The sequence below is a fragment of the Cheilinus undulatus genome, linkage group 8 (genome assembly GCF_018320785.1).
Source record: "Cheilinus undulatus linkage group 8, ASM1832078v1, whole genome shotgun sequence".
NCBI classification, from domain to species: Eukaryota; Metazoa; Chordata; class Actinopteri; order Labriformes; family Labridae; genus Cheilinus; species Cheilinus undulatus.
Window position 1 is genome coordinate 6,004,706 of NC_054872.1, and position 6,787 is coordinate 6,011,492.

The following is a 6,787-nucleotide window of genomic DNA, read 5'->3' on the forward strand; positions in this document are numbered from 1 at the left end:
GAGCAAGGAGCAGCTAGGGCCAAACAGCACCCCCTGAAATCTGATAGGTATCCCCAAAAATCTGAAAATGATTGTCTCTTTTCCTTGTCAGTCATTAAATCGAGTGTTTAGCAATAGCTAAGTCAAGCCACAGAGTCAAGCTCTACCCCAGTCAACTGATCTCACACAAGCCCTCATCAGCTGACGTCCATCTGCTTTGCTCTAAGCATGCTATTGGCCAATCACTCTCACGCTGCCATATTCAAACTGCTCTTGCCTGGCCATGCTACTCTCTGCGTGCTGCTCTTGCAACCCTCCTCCACCCCAGCTCCTCCTTCATTCTGTTTCTGACTTAATCAATGTCATAGACCTCGTCCTGTAGATATTAAAGTGCCCCCAACGTTCTGATAAACTTCTGTATGTGGCCCTCAGTGGACAAAGGTTTATGCACTCCTGCCTTAGATGTTCTACCCTTCATTAGTTTTATAAATCAATCATGTTTTTTGACAAAATAAAATGACAAAACATCTGTAAAAAAATTAAAAGAGATTTCTATGTCAATTATATAAGTGACTGACCTAAGTCAACAGAGGTCTGGCCCACTGGTGCAAGTAGTCTTACAATTAGAGAAATAGGGATCACCTTAGTGCAGAAAATGTGTATCAAGTGATTGTAGTATAAAGACACCTGCGTCTGGAAGGTCCAGTCACTGGTTAATCAGTATTCCTGGCTACCATTACATCATGAAGACAAAAGAACACTCCAGTGAATAGGTTAAAGTATAAGTTACTAAACAATCCCCTGAATTCAATTAAATCTATCATCAAGAAATGGAAGGAATATGGCAAGTGTAAATCTTCATAGATCAGGCCGTCCTCACAAACTGAGAGAGGATGCAAGGAGACTAGTGAGAGACGCCACCAAGACACCAATGACTACTCTGAAGGAGTTCCAAGCTTCAGCAGCTGAGCTGGGAGAGACTCTGCAGGAAGTCACCAAGATGCAAGAGGACTACAGCTTGGGAGAGATTTATCTTTAATCAAGACAATGAGCTGAAACAAACAGCAAAAGCTACACAGAAATGATTTAAAGACAACAAGTGGCTGGACCTGAAATGGGATGATCTCCCTACAACCTGACAGAGCTTGAGCAAATTTCAGCCAAAGATGGCTCTACTAAATACTGACCTTAGGAGAATTTATGCAGTATTTATGTGTCTGCCTGTGGCATGACTTACATGAGACATTTTAAAGGCACTAATATTACCATAATTCTATGAGCTGGTCTTTCTTCAGTTCTCCACTTTACTCATTTGTGCTGATGTTTGCTGCCATGTTTGTGAGCTGTATGACGTTGTTGAGCTTCCAGATCTGCCTGATTGCATCAGCTATTGCAGGTGTTCCTTTGGCAGTCAGTTCTGGAATTATACATATCAAACATGTTTCACATTTATGATTTATGGAGCTCCAACCCAATCAGGAGCCATAAAACAATGGGAGCAAATCAGACTCAAATCAGGCCTAAAATGATGTAGTGTGTAGCACGGCTTCGATGAGAAGTAGCACAGAGACATTTCACTTGTTCTTTTGTCAAAAACGCAGGAGGGAAATCAGTTCCCATTAGATTTTTAAAGGTCATGTCCAAAGATTTTTTGAATTCAGTTCTATTCAAAACTTGATCGGCATGGAACACTTGCATAAGCACTCCCCAAGCAGTGTACAGATGAACCAGAAATTATACATATATAATGATATAAGAGGTCGCCTTTCAAAGTTCCGACATTTTTCGCTGAAGGTTTTCAGCTGCTGAAGTTCAGCCTACAGACTTTACTCCTTCACTGGAGCTGAAGAGACGACCACAGCGTCCTCCAGGCCGGGCCTGTAATAAACGTTTGTGAGCAGACGGAGGAAGTTCTGGTGGTTTGTGGGTCGGTCTGAAGAGGACACCCAGACAGCTCTGAGGAAGAAGACACATGAGGGGGGAGAAGAATGATGACAGGACAGTGACTAACACCACAGCATGCTCTACAGACTACACAACAGCTGTGTGCTGGTTTTAAAAACAAAAAAAACGGAGATCGACCTCTGTGGGTTTGTTTTTGCATGTTCATCAATCAGTCTGAGTGAATCCACACAGACACAACACACTGATGCAGATGCTGGATGGACACGAGTAGTAAACTCTTCTCTCTAGTGTTTGTCTGCAGATTGCATGTCTGTCCTGACTGAAATTTTGGTCTCATGTCTCAGAGACACTTTATTCTAAGAAATCACTGTAGCATTTGTAGCCAACATCTGTGGGGACAGACTGTTGCTTCTTTCTGAATTAAATTAGTGTACTGTTTTTTCCTGGATTGTGAGTGAACTTTATTGATAATAGACACATCTGCTAATATTTTCCTGCACTGGTTTCAGACTTTAGAGAGACTGAAGATGGAAACAGTGAGGCTGAGGTGGAGGAGACAGGAAGTGAGAAAGCAATCAATAATACATGTAGACACTCATTTGCACCTGGAATGGGGAATTTTGTTGGACGTACCAGAGTATATTTAACCAATGTCTGTAATGGAAGAGTTGTTTCTCCACCAGCCAGGAAAAAATTTGAGTTTTCAAGAGATAAAAACATCATCGTTGTATCATTTTCCTGGAAAAAAAGCCTTACAATGGTAATCAAGCAGCTCTGATGTTATGGGCAGGGCATAGGGGCCTGGACCCAGCCACTCTGTCATTTGGCTCACCCAAAAAAGTTTTGGAGATAACTGACTTTCCTTGCTTATACTTTTTATTTTGCTATTTGAATTCTCCATCCATCCATCCATCTTCTTCTGCTTATCCGAGATCGGGTCATGGGGGTAGCAGCCTAGGCAGGGAAGCCTCGAATTCTCTCTCCCTGGCCTCTTCGTCCAGCTCTTCCTAGGGGATCCCAGGCCAGCCGAGCAACATAGTCTCTCCAGCATGTCCTGGGTTTTCCACGGGCCTCCTCCCAGTGGGACCTGCCCCAAACACCTCACCAGGGAGGCTTCCAGGAGACAACCAGACCAGATGCCTGAGCCACCTCATCTGGCTCCTCTCAGCGTGGAAGAGCACAGCTCTACTCCAAGTCTCTCCCTGATGGCCGAGCTTCTCACCCTATCTCTAAAGGAGAGCCCAGACACCCTGCTTAGGAAACTCATTTCAACCGCCTGTGTCCGTGATCTCGTTCTTTCGGTCACTATCCACAGCTCGTGACCATAGGTGAGGGTTGGAACTTAGATCGACCGGTAAATCGAGAGCTTCGCCTTTCAACTCAGCTCTTTCTTCACCATGACAGACTGATGCAGAGACCTCATCACTGCTGATGCTGCACCAATCCACCTGTCAATCTCCTGTTCCATGCTTCCCTCACTCATGAACAAGACCCCGAGATACATGAACTCCTCCACTTGGGGCAGGATCTCATTTCCAACCTGGAGAGGGCATTCCACCCTTTTCTGACTGAGGACCATGGCCTCAGATTTGGAGGTGCTGATTCTCATTCCAGCCGCTTCACACTCGGTTGCGAACACTCACACTAGGTTCCAGTGAGAGCTGAAGGTCACGGTCTGATGAAGCCAACAGAACCACATCATCCCTAATAAGCAGAGACCTGATCCTGAGGCCACCAAACTGGACGCCCTCAACACCCTGGCTGCACCTAGAAATTCTGTCCATGAAAGTTATGAACAGAATCAGTGATGAAGGGCAGCCCTAAATTCTATAAACCTAAAATACAGTTTAACCTTTTCAAGCATGCAAACTCATGATTATGCAGATGTCAGGTGGGAAGTCATAACCAATCATATTAGGCCAGGTTATCCTGCCAATGCTTTAGAACAAGCACAGGTGCACATGAGCACCTCCTTCACCTGTGTCTTGGTGAAGGAGAGAGACTCGAGTCTCACCAGGTGAAGTCAGAGTGCAATTTTCCTGCTTGGGCTTTTTTCACTTGCCTCTACACCTCATATTAGCGTCAAACCCAGTGATGGACAACATGACAGCCATTAAAATATTTTCAACTGAAATATCTCAATTGCCCCCTTTGGCTGGCTGCAATATAGGACTGATCTCACTGTTAGAACCTAAAAATTACATTGTATACTCAACAAAAATATAAACACACAAACCTAAAATGGTGAATAAAATTGGACTTTCATGAAATATATTCAGATTTATGATGTATTTGTTTATTAATTGATTTGTTTTGCTCAAACCCAGTGGACCATTTTCACTTGGCCACTCCCAGTGACTGTAATCCCAGGTTGAGTTTTTCAACCCATGAGAGTCATGGAGCATGCCAGAGTGGTGGTTAATATGCATGACTAGTACACAGACACTCCTTACAGTCTAGTCAATAAAAGGGCACACCAAAATGTGTACTTTTGTCTCTTGTCAATATGCCACAGATGTTGCAAATCATGATGGAGCGTGCCATTGGCATGCTCAATGCTGGGTTATCCGTTACAGCAGTGGCAGCACAACTGAATGTGCATCATTCCACCGTCAGCCGCCTGAGGACTCGCTTCAGAGAGACTAGTCCCACAGTGAACCGCGCACATGCCTGCCGGCCATGTGTGACCATGCCCGCTCAAGACCGGTACATGTGGCTCCAGCACCTGCGTGATCAGGTCCACCCAGCAACCAGAACTTCTGATGAGACTGTTGGTCTTCACAACAAGCAGATTTCAGCCCAGACAGTCAGGAACCGTCTGCGCGAGGCTAATGGTTGACACACGCGTTACTGGCATCAGTGAACTTGAACCATACATCCCCATTGTGCTCTTGCTGCCATTATTCCAGGACTATTGCTTTAAAACTGATTGCAATGCTCACAAATTAAAGCTCATTTGTTCAGAAAAATGTCCTGTTATTCTGGGATATGGACTATATTTTATGACATAAAAATAACAAAAAATATTTCTTTGTGCGTTTATATTTTTGTTGAGTGTATTTACAAGAAAATAATTTTCTTTAAACAAAAAAAAAGTGTTAACTGGTCCATTCTAAAAAATGTATTTGGTTTATTTCAGAGTTTGGCCCCCCAAAGTGACTGACTGGGAAAAAGCCCTTGGCCCTTGCACAAATTAAGTTGATGACCCCTGATTTATGGATCTTTAGCATAGCACAGGGCGGTCAAACTCAATCACAGCAGGGTCCAAGATCTGAATTTAGGTTAAACCTGAGAGCCTAACAGGGTCACGATTTAAAACTGTCAACCTACAGGTCTGAGGTAGTGAGGGGCTCCTGGGAGTGTGTGCTGGGTTTGGGCTGATGTGAGGCAAGGAGTGAGGCACTGGAAAAGAAGAGGAAAAGGCAGGGTTAAAATCCAGTTCACTATAATGTCACTAGAAATTCTCATGAAAATATCTCAAAGAGAAAACCAGAGAGAGAGCTGAGGTACCACTCTGTGAGGCAGGTGATACTCTGGCGCTGAGGCAAGTCTGTGCAGCTGTGTTGAGGAGTGCTTGATTGCAGAGCAGAATCAGGCGTGATCAATCAGCCTCAGCGCCAAGGGGGGAAGGAGCAGCCTCAGAGGAAGCAGAGTGAAGTTAGCCACAGACACCAAAGACACCGGAACCAGAACCCACCAAAATAAGATCAGCGCAGATGAAATCACCACAAAAATCCTAAGTTGAAATCATAATCTTAGGATGCAAAATGAAAATATTTAATGAAAGCACAGATTAATTTATTTCACTCATTCCTGACTATTTCTACTCTCTACTTTTTCAGATTTTATGACTTAACAAGGATTTTTTTTTTTTTTAATCTTCAAGGTAAAAATCTACATTTTTATACTGGAGTAAATCTGCAGACCTCATTCAGGTGAGCCACTTCAAATTAAGATATGAAATGATCTTGCAGGCCGGGTAAAACTGCGTCGTGGGCCACATTTAGCCCCCGGGCCTTAAGTTTGACACCTGTGGCGTAGCAGACAACAGAATAATATTTTTGCATTACGCAACAAGAAATGCATGATTTACTGGGCCAATAAATTATTCTGACTTTGTCACATAAACAAAAGACTGTGGATCAGAATCATCTCCAGCATTTTCTCTAAAAAAGTAGACTGTAGAACATATTTGTCTATATGGAAGGGGAACAGGTTTTTTTTAATATACAGTGCTTAGCAAATTTATTAAACCACCCTAACCCTAACCAAAGTAAGGTTTGTGCCAACTGCCCTAAATTAACAGCATTGCTAATTACCAAAATCATTTTTTATGTTTCTGCAATAGTTAATACACCAATATGTAGAAGCTCTTGAATGTTATACTTGATTAATTTCTCAGAGAAGCCCAGTAAGCCGGCTCAAATTTGGGTGAATTCAGTTTGAAATTCCTCATTCCTGTTCAAAATGGTAAAACATGGAGAGCTGACTGAAAATGAAAGAGTCCGCATTAAAGCACTTCATGATGCTAGATGGTCTTTGAGACAAATATGACAGGTGGTCTAATAAATTTGTTAAGCACTGTGTATTATTAGGGCCATTCAAAATTGTAATCCTGGTGCCACACCTGTAATCAACACTAAAAAAATTGCATCCATTAAAAAAAAAAAAAAAAAAACTAAACAAAAAACTAATAAACAGAAAAGGTTAATGGTTTGGTCCCCAAAGTTACAAGGAGAAAATCTCAAAGAGCAAGATTAACCAAAGGACTGAGTAAAAAAAAAAAACATGTTAAATGCACAAAACAAAGGATTAAAATTATCCATAACTGCACTGAAGAGCAAACAGCGTCTATGTGTCAGTGCCGTTTGCATGAATGAAATCAGCCATCTAAAGGTGATCA

At 42.6% G+C, this 6,787-nt stretch overlaps 1 long non-coding RNA gene across 1 annotated transcript; it reads right to left on the reverse strand.

Moving 5' to 3' along the window:
• Positions 1 to 1,275: 1,275 nt before the first annotated feature.
• LOC121513272 lies at positions 1,276 to 5,685 on the reverse strand. The gene is made up of 3 exons (XR_005992191.1): positions 5,395 to 5,685; positions 5,215 to 5,286; positions 1,276 to 1,935 (listed from the first exon to the last, which is right to left on the reverse strand). It is a non-coding gene; the product is annotated as an uncharacterized LOC121513272 (long non-coding RNA).
• Positions 5,686 to 6,787: the final 1,102 nt, after the last annotated feature.